The 13,093-nt window shown below is 32.4% G+C and overlaps 1 pseudogene; it reads left to right on the top strand.

Moving 5' to 3' along the window:
* The first annotated feature begins 1,014 nt into the window (after positions 1-1,014).
* Positions 1,015-5,316, top strand: LOC120145706 (annotated as a pseudogene).
* The last annotated feature ends 7,777 nt before the right edge of the window (positions 5,317-13,093 follow it).

Genomic DNA, 13,093 nt, shown 5'->3' with positions numbered 1-13,093 from the left:
GTTGAGAAAATCGAACAACTCTAAATCGCTGCGCAATTACTTTCAAATTTCTGCATAAGCTTCTACCGGAATTTTTATTTGCCAATTCAACCCCCTCTTGGCCATATTCATCGATCGATTAACTCAACATAAACAATAGCTGAAATACGACTCATTTTGAGAGTTTGAAAGATTGAAAGTCTTATATAAGTAAAAACGAATAATTGTTTCTAATATACGATCATTATCCTAATTAAATAAATAGTATATGAATTAAAATATAAACAAATACTAAAAATAAAAAAATTCAAAATAATTTAAATAACTCAATTTAATATTGCTACCGACAAAATATCTCGATATATGATATCGTCTTTCATTTTATAACCGCAAAAAGTAATAAAAAATAATTAATATAATAAATTTTGGTCAAATAAATTAAATATGAAATAAATATAATATAATAAAAATAATTTTACATTATAAAAACTGTAACAAAATATAATTGATAAAAAGAATTTATAGAAGAAATAATGTGAATGTTATTTTGGTGTGGTTTGATATTTGGTTTTGGGGTATTTATAGGGGAAGGGGATGGGTTGTCTAGGATTTAAGGCAACTACGGTAATAATAGAATGATCAATAATTGAGGGGAAATAATCGAAGACATGCTCATGATCTGTACCTCCTTAACATGTCAAAAAACCTCCGAAGGCGAGGATTACAATCCCCGTTTTTTCACCGTGGTGCCGACTTAGATAAAATCCTATAAAAGTACACTTCGTGATCCGGGCCTTTCATCTACGTCTACAAGATACGTATCTTAAAATGTGCTTTATTATCAATCTGACAGAATGATTGCTAAATCGATAATATTTAAAAATTATGTCTAACAAATAATTATTAATTGTTTAAATGATTCTTTTGAGAGGAGGGTAAAAACACCCTATAAAAGAAAAAATCAACATTTTGCATTTTCTTTGTTTCTCTCTTTATATACTCTCCATTTCCCACAAACTTTCTTCCCTTTTCGGCCATTCATTTCTCTTCCAAAAATAAAAAACCCTATCAACCCTAACAGAGAAATATATATATCCATCTCTTCTTTTCCAGATCTCAACCGGCTCTCTAAAGCTCTTCTCTGCCTTTCTTTGCAGGTGAATTTTTCTTCTTCTTTTAATTCTTGCTGGGTCAAAGTATGGGATTTTTTCTTCTCTTTTCAAAATTATTATTCAGTTTTGGTTTCTCTTTCTTGATCGTTGTTTCGTAATTCCTTCTTTTGGGGTTTGGGATTTTCTCTTGTTTTGGAATTTATATTATTATGTTGCTACCTTTTGCTTGCTTGATTGGTTGCCAATAAATGACTGGAAAATAAAAGATAAGAGAAGCTTTCGATTATTTTAAGTTTGGATAACATTTTGGTTTTAAGCGGGAAGTCAAGTCAGTTAATTAAGCCCCTTTTAGTGAACCCTTTTTTTCTTGTACTTTAATTATGTGATAACAGAGGATTTTTGGTTCATAAAAATGATTTTAAAAGCTTTCTATTTTTCTTGGAAATCAAAGATGGTCCTTGGCAGATAAAGTTTTCAGTTTTTGGATAATTTTTTCTTGTAAATTTTGAATGGTTGTTGGTTGCAGCTTGTACTAGTGGAGGTGAAATTTTCGGGAATTTGTCTGGGTATAAAATTTCAAGTAATTTGAGGGTTTTATTGTTTAAAGTTCTAGGTCTGGGTCTCATGAGACGTATCAGGGGAATGCAGAGATTGCTTCCTGATGAGGCGAACGTGCTAGGCTGGAAGAAATCGTTCAGCCAAGGGATTGGCATTACTGTGTCCAAGGCAAGAACTCGAAACAAACCTATGATTAGGATTTTCGATCTCTAAGTTTTGGGGGTTTTGAAGGGAATAATTAGGGATAGAGTATCTCATTGAGAATAGTAATCATCGATAGCAATGACTCGCATTTTGGTTCAACGAGGTTCTGCTGGCAGCTCTTCTTCGAATCCGAGCCGTACTTCTTCGTCGCCTGGACCATCTTCTTTTCGAGTGGAACCACAAGTTTCTACTCATCAAGTTCCTTCAGCTGCAAAAGAGGGGGATGTTAGTGAGGAAGTGCCGGAACAAGATGCTTCAGATGAGCATTTAGAGTGTTTAAGGAGTAGTGGAAATAAGGGTGTGAATGATGATCCTTTGCTTGAAAATTTGCATAATGATTGGAATGAAACTTCAAGTGACACAATTGCTGTGGCTGAGAAAGTCAACACTCTTGATGCCTTGGGTTCATCGGACATGTTGAATGATTTAGGCGGGTTGAGGATTTCTGCTGCTGAATCTGAAGGTTCAAGTGGTGATCCCTCACCAATTCGCAGTGGAAGTCCCCATCCTCCACCACCTCCCGTTCCACCACCTAAACCTTCTTCAGCAAATTCACATTTAAGAAGATTTGTCTCAGGAAGCTCAAATCCTGTTCGTGCGGGATTATCTAGAAGAGCTGTTGCCTGGCCCATTGTTTCAACGAGGACATCCCCATCTGAGTCAAGGCCTTCTTCTCCTAGATCACATGCTGAGGAGGGTTACAATAGTGCTGATGAGCAAAGCCACGCTTTGTATCATCCTATGGTGATGCTGTAAGTTTTTTGTTCTGGATAATCGAATCTTGTGTGTTTCATACTTTCACTATTAGGGTGAAAATCATCTAGTATGGGAAACTTCATAAGATCTGCATGAAAAAATATATCATATTATTCTATTGTACCTTTCTTTCTTTCTCTCTTCTAGAAATGACTATGATAGTTCACTTTAATCGGTATGCTTTTATAATTTATCCATTTGTATCCAATGAGTTTTATGTTGTTTTGTTATGTTTGAAGAATATTTTGTTGGTTTAATGTTCTTGCTGACAAAGTATGATCGAAGTTAATGCTTAATCTTGCTGTTTCGGTTTTGTCATCAGATTGACTTTATAATGGTTTCTTGCGTCTGCTCCAGGAAAGGGAAAGACAATTTGAACTTGATATTAGACGAGCAAAAGGCTTAGAAGTCAAACGGATGCTAGAAGATGGGAACTGCCTCTTCCGTGCTGTTGCTGATCAAGTGTATGGGGACTCTGAAGCTTATGATTTGACTCGACAAATGTGCATTGACTATATGGTATGAATGTCTAATACTTCAATCCTTATGACGCATGTTAGTTTCAAGCCATATGAAACAGTTTGTGGAAGTTTTCTTAGAAACGGAATTATTCCGAGAAAAAAAGAACATATGCCTTGGTGATAGCTGTTTCTTGATCAGAGAGTAGGAGTTTTCTACTAATGCATTTACTCGCATGAATTATTTAGGATTGCATGAAACTTCTCTTTATATTTTTGGCAATATTTATAGTCGGTTATAAATGTAAGCTATAGATTAAAATATTTTGATGTTGTTAAACATATGCACTGCTTTTGCTATCACTTTCTTAATGGTATATGGTTGTTTTGGATCACTTCAGTTTTTTTAATTTGTTTCAAAGGAATAATTATTTTCCTAATTTGCTTTAATGTGTATTTTGAGGTGCTTGAATGACGTGATTTGGAATATATTTTTAATGTATGCTTACCTTTATCTGTTCATCCAGGAGCGGGAGAGGGATCACTTTTCTCAGTTTATAACCGAAGGCTTTACATCTTATTGCAAGAGGAAAAGACGAGATAAGGTATTCAGGGACATTGTAATTGTTTATACTATCATATTGTTCTTACACAAAACTTGCTTTAGCATCATATTTCTATATCTATCTATCTATTTCTATATCTATCATATCGATGCACTCTTTTCCTCCTTCCGCTAATGGGTTCCTGCCTAAAGGCAGAGAATCATTAAGAGGGAGGTTTTTAACGAGGCATCCTATTCCTATCAAATTTTTTTTTTTGAGTGTGGATTATATTTTTAACCTTTGTTCTATTCCATGGCCAAGATTGCATGCACTCTAATTATTCAAATTCAAAAATATTAACCGTGTATACGTCTCCTCTTGACTTAGTTTCTTGATTCCCAATTATGGTTTTAAAGCATTTATTTCGGCTATCTCAAAAATAGGTCTATGGGAACAATGTGGAGATTCAAGCCTTATCAGAGATGTATAACAGACCTATTCATATCTACTCCTACAGCATAGGTGATGTTCTTGATGGATGTTTTCGATATTGATTTAGTTTGTTTTGTCTTTCTTCATCGTCTTACCTTCAATGGACAAAAACTTATGTGGTGCAGAACCTATCAACATATTTCATGGAAGCTATAATACCGACACGCCTCCCATAAGGCTTAGCTACCATCATGGGAATCATTACAATTCACTTGTTGACCCACGCCGTTTGACAATTGGTGCTGGGCTCGGATTTAGCTGTCTTCAAGGGTGTGTATACATTTCCTTCTCAGATTTTCCGACTTTCTTGCTTCTTCGGTTGGTTAGAAGTTAGAAGTTTTCTAATATCTCGGATGGTTTGATGTGTTGCTGACGCTGTCTGGCTTTGCAGACTGATGTGGACAAGGATCAAGTGAAGGCTGCTATTAAAGCTCAACAAGATCAACAGATTGATAATGCAAGTATTTTTGTAATTAGTTTTTTTTCATCACGAGTGTAGGATGATATTAACATAAATTTTCTTTCTGTTATATACTGCATACCAACAGGCACTCCTAGCTGAGGGGCGGTCCTACTCTGATCTTGAGCTTACTGAGAAGGAAATCGAGCGAATGGTTATGGAAGCTTCTCGAGCTGAGTACCTTGCCAATGACAAGTTTAAGATGCATGTGGGCCTTGGTAAAGAGTTATCTGCTTCCACTGCAGAAACGTCATCATCGGGAGATGGTACGTATTGTAAATATCTTAGAATCTAATTGAATGTTATGTTTGTTATATGAACCCGAACCCAAACCCTAACCTGGTGAAATATGGTGGACAGGGGGTGCATCAGGAAGTGAAAGCAAAATGGAGCAAGAAACAGTACTAAGCAGTGGGATGCAATTAGTGTTGTCGATGGGATTCAGTTATCTGCAGGCGATTGAAGCGTATGGCATATTCGGGGACGATGTGGATTCCATGGTCTGTTATCTCCTAGAAACAGACAGTAGCAGCAGATGCAAAGGTAAGGCAACGCAATGAATACACAGCTGTGGAAGGAGAGCGCCATAATCATACGAGGATCCCTTTGTGGTTACCATTGCTAATGTTGTAGGCTTGGTGCGAATAAATAAAACAACTCCTGTTTGTTGATCAAGCATGTCAGACGGTTGGGTATGCTGAATCTAAATGCCAAGTTAAATAAAAATGAATTAGAAAGCATTATTGTCAAAATATATACGAGTTCTACTGAACCATTTAATTTTATGGAATTCTTGGCTCTTTCTAGTTCAGACTAATGTTGAAAAGGAAAAACCTGATTACTTTTGAAAACAGATGGAAAGGTACCGATCATCCAAGACCTTTCTCATTCTGTGTCTATTTTCCTCACTGTCTTACACAAACTCAGAAAGGGGGTGGAATGTCAACACTGAACCACCCTCATTGGAGCTCGCATGCATGCCAGTTGATGATGCTGAGGAGTAATGAGCTTCTTCTTCAATATAGTAGGGTACCGATCCAGGACCACGACCTGCACTGGAACCCGAATCTGTTGAAGATATTGACGCTGAAGCAAAAGACGATCATAGGGATCCGGAATTCGTGTTTTTTTTCCAATTAAAAACCAAAATGATTAAATATTATGTTCTTTGAATTTAATGAGAAAGAACGTAGAAACCCATAACGAATTTGATTAATATTGTAGTTTACCCTATATTCTAGCTATTTTTCGAATATTCAGAGGTGATTACCAAATAATATATGTTCAGAATTTTCTTAATCGATTAAAAATACACACATACACTATGTAAGTGCAGTTGCTCAAGTTCAAACTCTCTAGGAATAATAATGGTCCTTTTTACCCCTTAGCAAGTTCATTTATGAGACTTCAGTGGACTAAGACGAACATAGAAATTAGATCTATAATAATAAATATAAAAAATTGAACTATAAGAGAAAACAAAAATAAATAAATTTATTTTTTATTACGTTTAATAAATTATCTTATAGATACATCAAATTTTAAATAGAAAACATCAAAAAAATTATTAAAACATGAGCCTCTTTTAAGATGGCTCATGTTTGATTTCAAGCTTTTCCATTTTGTTAAAATAATAAAAGAATAATGAAGTGGAAAGTAAAAGAAGAATTTAAAAATATCATATCAATAACACTGTTAATATTTTAATAATAAATAAAGATAAGAAATAAAATGTAACATTAAATATGATTTTGAAAAAAAATAAATAGATGTTAAAAAATAAAATAACAATGGTTGACTAAATAAATTATTTATTATTTTTTTAATTATATGAGTCGCTAACAGGAGACTCCCCGAGGAGATTCTCCTCTTGTCCAGACGCAACTACAGGCATGCCACTAAGACCAGCTGAATGAGTTCTCATATCAATTTTTTTACATTAACAAACGTTGAAATATGAAATCGTGAAATGTTGCAACATTTCTAATATTTTTCTTGAATTTATTTCACTTAAAAACAGTTTTGTATATCAAACAAGGGTAAACTTCACCATTTACTAATTTTACTCTCTTTTATTTTCTGGGTAAAATATATAAATAGTCTCTGAACTTTTAAGACATTTATATTTTGGTCACTCAACTTTTGAAACTTACAATATAATTATCAAACTTTTAGTTCGTACTATCATTATCTATAGTCAGTATTTGCTGACGTGGAAGTTAACTCCGTTAACCATCCCCTGCTTCTGCTTCTCTCACCATTATTGAGAGGAAAACCCTCACAAAGCTTGAAACTTTTGACACCATTGATGAGACCTTCAAAGCTTCAAGCTTTAACCCCTTTATACAATACTACTTCTTCTTCTCTTCGTCAAAGTCCATGGCTATGGGACGATTAATCAGGTTTGGCAAGTTGGTCCCGACGTCGGAGCTGGTGGAATGTTGGAGAAACATGATTTCGCCGCCACTTATTTACAAGCTAAAGGAATTTTAGATTTGAAAATTGGGCAAAGCACCACTAGTTCTTGGAGGAAACGATAAGCTTAAGAAGAAAATCATGAGTTTCCGTTTTAATAAATTGTTTGAAATCTTAGATTGATTTGGATTTTTGATGAATTTTTTAAAATTTGACCAAAAATTCACTAATTCCATATTCATGGGATTCTAAATGTTGTGAGTTGGGGAATTTTGTTTTCATTGGGGTAAGAATTGTACGTTACATAAAAACATTCAAATCGGCAGATCCAACCTGGTTTTAAGCTTATGCCATAGGAGTTGTTGGCTGGGGAACTGGTATTAAGTTTGGAAGTGAATCCTCAAGAATCACATTTTCAACTCACAGAAAAATTGGAATTGTCCTGTTCGCTCTCGCTACTGTTAAGGTATAGTTCTTTGAATTTCTATAATAAAATGGGAATTTTTTTAGATATACTGGTTGAATTTCTATAATAAAATGGGTTAAAGTTTGAAGCTTTGAAGGTCATCAATGGTGTCAAAGTTTCAAGCCTTGTGAGGGTTTTTCTCTCAAGAATTGTGAGAGAAGAAGAAGAAGCGGGGCAAGGGGGATGGAACGGAGTTAACTGCCATGTCAGCAAAAACTAACGGAAGGTAACGACAGAGATCTTATTGAAAACGAACTAAAAGTTCGATGATTGTATTGCAAGTTTCAAATATTAGGTGACCAAAGTGCAAACGCCCTCAAAGGTCAAGGACTATTTATTACTTTACTCTTATTTTATTCATTGCACTTTTAATTTTTTAATTTACTTATTGAAATTTGAAATCGTTCACTCTGAATTATTTTATTATCATGTGACATTTTTTTATTATTTAATATAAAAATATTTTTAAAATATAAAATTAAACCCCAAATGGTAGATAACCATTGTTCATCATCGTTGGACACCACTGTCGACAACCATCAAATATGATTGCTAGGTCTCAAATTTCATTATTCGCTTTGTTTTGACCCCCTAAATCTGAATTTAACCTCTATTTTGTCAGAACATGGTTCGAATCCGATTAAAAGTGAGGAAAACCGAAACATCGACAGTCATAGATGGCGGCTGTTGGGTCCCATATTTCATCACTCGCTTCGCCTCGAACCCTTGAGATCGAAATCCTACATCCATTTGGTCGAAACATGCTCTGAAGTCCAAGAATATGAGCTCAAAAGTGAGGAAATTGAAATGTTTCAGTCGATATTCATGGGTTTGAAGACAATTTCTGATGAAACAACCACTAAATTTAGACTCAACATGTCAAAACGAGTCTCTCAATACAATTTGGGATCAAACAACTATCGGTTCCGAAAGTCAGCGGCGGTCGACAATGATGAGAATGGGCAATGATTATTTTAAATCTTTTTAAATTTAATATTAATAAAAAATGTTATTTTTAGTATTTTTTAGACTATTTTTATATTTAATAATATATAAAAAATGTCATGTCATAGAATAATAAAAAAAATAATTTGTAGTGAACAAAACATGAACAACACAAAAGTTTAGTGATAAAATTGGAAAAACTAAAAGTATAGTGAGTATAAGAGTAGAGTGAGTAAAGTTTAGTGATGAATAGTGTAGTTTACCCATCAAACAATGCCCTCTATAGATCAGTGGAAAGCCGTACATGGTTGGCTGCTTTCCCACGAGCAAATTGCAGCTCTTCCACCATGGCGGCTCGGTCCACCAACAGCTTCAAGAAAAAGAAATTCAATCTCATTCATGATATTACGGATCGGTTTGAAACTAATATCAAGCATTTTAATTTTCTATTTCAATTAAAGATCTGATACAATTCATTTATCTCAAAATTGAGTTGTTCTCATTGTTATTTATATTGTAAATAATCTTTTATTTTTAGAAAGTGAATTATACATATTATTTATAAAATTAATATATTTATAAAAGTATATAACAAATATACTAAAATAATTATCATTTTAATCATTGAGATCATTTAATGGGTTTATATATAAAATTAATTTAATATTTTTATTAATGTAACTGAATTATATTGAAGTGTTTTACTATGGTTGTGTATGCAAGTCGGTCACTATCCGGACTGAAAATAAAAATAAAATAAAATAGCTCTTTAGTATATTATTCATTGGCTGTTACATAACTATCAAGCTAAAAATTTAAAGGTTTTTGCTGAAGAAAAAGGGGTTCCTCGTAGACTTTGAAGAGGGTTGTTATATAAAATCAATTGGTTGTTATTTGTTAATTAAACACTCTTCTTTTCCACATACATTATATATTAAATATTGGGTTTCTTTGACAAATTGGTTTGTTCCATTAATTAGTCCAACCTGCACGATTGACTTATTAGGATCAAACAAGTAATTATTTTTCATTTGTCAAAATTATAGTATTAATCACTAATAATTATTAATCCTTTGGTTATAAGTATTTTTAAAGAAATAAACAGTTGATTTGAAATGAAGTCTGTTTCCATATATGGGTAATCAATTTTCTTTTAACAATAACAATTAGATTTTATTAGTAAAAAGAATAAAAGAATCAAAATTATAATACACTCACACAAAGAGAAAAAAGATGGGAATAATAATCATCGGAAGACACGTACAAAAACAAAAAATATTAAAAACTCAAAGATATGAAGAAAAACATTAATAATACGACCAACGTAAAAAGAATTCAGTAACCTTCATAAAAACTCATTGTCTCTATCGAAAAATACATTTTACGAAGTGATATGGAGTGGTGAGCAAACCAAACTATCCGTCAGGTTATTTCACCATACAATTCTGATTATATTGGTAAACAATCTTTTATCAAATAATTAAAATTTGTTTTTTTATATCAATTTATCCTTTGTTTAAAATCCAACACATACTTTATAAGTTTTATAATTATCAAGATTTATTAAAATTTTAGAATTAAGATCAAATTAGTATAATATATAAAAATTTGAGGTTAAATTTATCATTATATCAATTTAAATTATATTAATTTAATAAAACTATGAAAAGATGTGATTAATAATATTAATTACATTCAAATTGATGAAATTGAATTATTCCTCAAATTTGAGAGAAAAAATATATTTGGTTCTCAAATTGAGAAGATACAATGAGGTTTCTAACAAAAATGATTTGAATTATATTATATCCAATAAAATACTTAGAAACAATAATGAAAAATGTACGAACCAAGCTACTTTAGTGCTTAAATGGATGATTGTCATCTCTAGAGGTTATAGGTTCGAGCATCAATGAATGTTGGGTATTTGAGTGTCTATTGTTAAATGGTTGGGCCTTTAGAATAAATACTATCACTTATAATCACCCTAGATTAATAAAAAAACAATAATAAAGAATGAACCGTCTTGATACCATCAAATTTATTAATAAAATAAAATATAATTTAAAAATAAAAAAGAGTTATCATCAATATATTTTTTTAGGTAAAACTGGATCATCCAAAGAGTATTTTATTTTAATAAAATAGTAAAATAAGTTAAATGTATTAAAATAATAATTTTAATATGCAGAGGAAAAAAAACGAGATTAAGAGTATGGTAGCATGTGAGGAAGGATTGACTCCCTCACAACGCTTATTAATAAAATAATACCATTTAATCACGTGTTATCCTATCAACACATTTATTGTAATTCCTCTACCTATCGAACACTTAAGTCTTTTAAGTTCATCAAAGCCTTCGAAATCTCATATCCTCTAAGTATAGTCCTTTGACATGACCACTACTAGGATCACATGATCTACCAGCTAAATCTATTGTCTGATAGTCAAATCTATTTATCCTACTAACCTACAAATAGCCATCATCTTCCTAAGCTTGACACCAACACTAATAGTTTGTATATACATCACCATGCAATTTTTAAGAAGGGATGATAAAATCTCTCTTTTTTTCTTGATCTCTCTCGAATGTTCATCATCTTCTTTTAGCCCATCTATTCTTTTTTTCCCCTCAACTGAAAAATCGTCTACGACTCTCCACCCAAATATAAAGGGATGAACCACTAAAAACTATCATAACACCATTTATCCTATCAAGAATAAGTCAAGATGAACATCCAAGAGCAAATAACTAGTCCTATCTCTCATTTTCTTCCTAAAATCCCCCAATTTGCCTAGTTTTTTCACCAACACCAATAAACTACGTACGAGTCATCGTACTATTAGATTTATCACAATACCTACAACCAAACTAATCAAAATTACCCTTATGATACATGCATCACAAGGCTCACATCAAAGGAATGTAGACTAACTCTTCCAATTGATCCACACAACCAAGCCTTGGAAAAGAATATCATAATAGTGGCAGACATATGATAACTTTTTGATTGGGATTTTAGTTTTATTTGGTCAACATGTCTTCTATAGATATGATCAACTATCTCTTAGCTTTCCATGTGTGTTTGAATTGCATTAATCCGATGCCGGAAACTCAAGATACATCCATTTTACTGGAAACATCGCATGCAAAAATTCCTTTATGGGTTTAATACGAGATTTTGTAAATATTACAAATTTTCAATATTTTTATTGATTATTTGTAATATAATTTAAGATAGGATGATGGATTATCTTTTGCAATTAGATTTATTAATTTATTAGGAATTAAGATCTAGTTAAAACATTATTCTTAGTTTATTATTATTTTATTAGGAATTAGAATTAAAACATGTTTAGTTTATTATTATTTTATTCATTAGTTATTTAGGACTTTTAGAACTCCTCTCCTACATAAAGTAGACTTCATTCAACTTTTTAAATCATATTTCTTTGATTAATAATACAACGAGAGTTTATTTTTGCAAGTGTTGATTGCCTTATGCCTTCGAAGAATTCTTTATCATTAAGTTCTTTCAAGTTTTCCTTCTCAGTACGATTAGGAAGGTTGATTAGAGTCGATTATCGAGTTTTCCTAGTGAATTGCGGCTAGGAGAGTTCGTAAGGCAACTATCTATCAATCACCATCATCATCATCATTGTCAAATCATTATTATCGCCTAGCACCACCAAGTTACTTCAAACCAATCCACTTTTTATTCTACTTCACCTTTTCCACGGATAATAAATCAGACACTAACATCGATGAACATGATGTTAGCGACATTGTAATTGAAGATATCAATTTTCAGTCATTGGAAACGAAAAAAATGCACTTGCAAATCAAGTGATGACATTTTGTGAGGATGGTGGGGAAACAAAAACAAAAAAATAAAAAGAGGGAAAAAAACAAAAAAGGTCACTGGTTACAAAAGTTTAAAAAATCATGACCCATGGGAGGTGAGTGAACCTAATTGTGAGTAGAAAAGAGTGATTGGAAATACATATGTGAGAACAAAAGAATTGAGAGAGAATTTTCTTCACAAAGAGCCTTGTATTCATGTCCACTTTAGACAACCACTGGTTTTGATTTCTAATAATAACACTAGCTTGCCTAGTACAATTTTTCCTTTCTTTATAGAGTTGTTAAATGGTGTTAAGTGCCCTCCTAATTGGTTACCACTAGAGAGTCTTAATCACTATGTCATATCAGTGATGAATCACAATTTACAAGAGTCCAAAGGTAAGTAGTTAGTACTCATTTTAATGATATTCTAACCCACTTCTTCTCCTTTTTAGAAGGTAAGGATCTTGAAGTTTTCATCCATACTAACCACAAATCCTTTAATTGATTAAAAGACCGAAATGGGTTTCCTTTACAACTGAACATGTTATGCATTCCACAAAGCTCCTCATGGGAATTCTTAGTTCTTGAACCACACTTAGGAGACTTAAATGATTACCTTAATGAACCAGTTAACATGGTTTTTATATACTACTCCTCACCACACACAAGTAAAACCATAGAGAGAACGAATAATGGTTGAAGCCATATTGAACTGCAACCTAAACACCAAACTACAAGACTTTTAGAAAAAAGAGGATTTCAATACAACAAGAAATTAGTTCAAACAAAGAAGAATCCTCTACAAAAATGCATAAAGACACACTACATTGATTTGGGTAAGTATTTCACATAATTT

This window comes from Hibiscus syriacus, unplaced genomic scaffold (assembly GCF_006381635.1).
Source record: "Hibiscus syriacus cultivar Baekdansim isolate YM2019G1 unplaced genomic scaffold, ASM638163v2 tig00110893_pilon, whole genome shotgun sequence".
Classification (NCBI taxonomy): domain Eukaryota; kingdom Viridiplantae; phylum Streptophyta; class Magnoliopsida; order Malvales; family Malvaceae; genus Hibiscus; species Hibiscus syriacus.
Note: the sequence above shows the minus strand (reverse complement) of the source record. Positions and strands in the feature narration are given on the sequence as shown.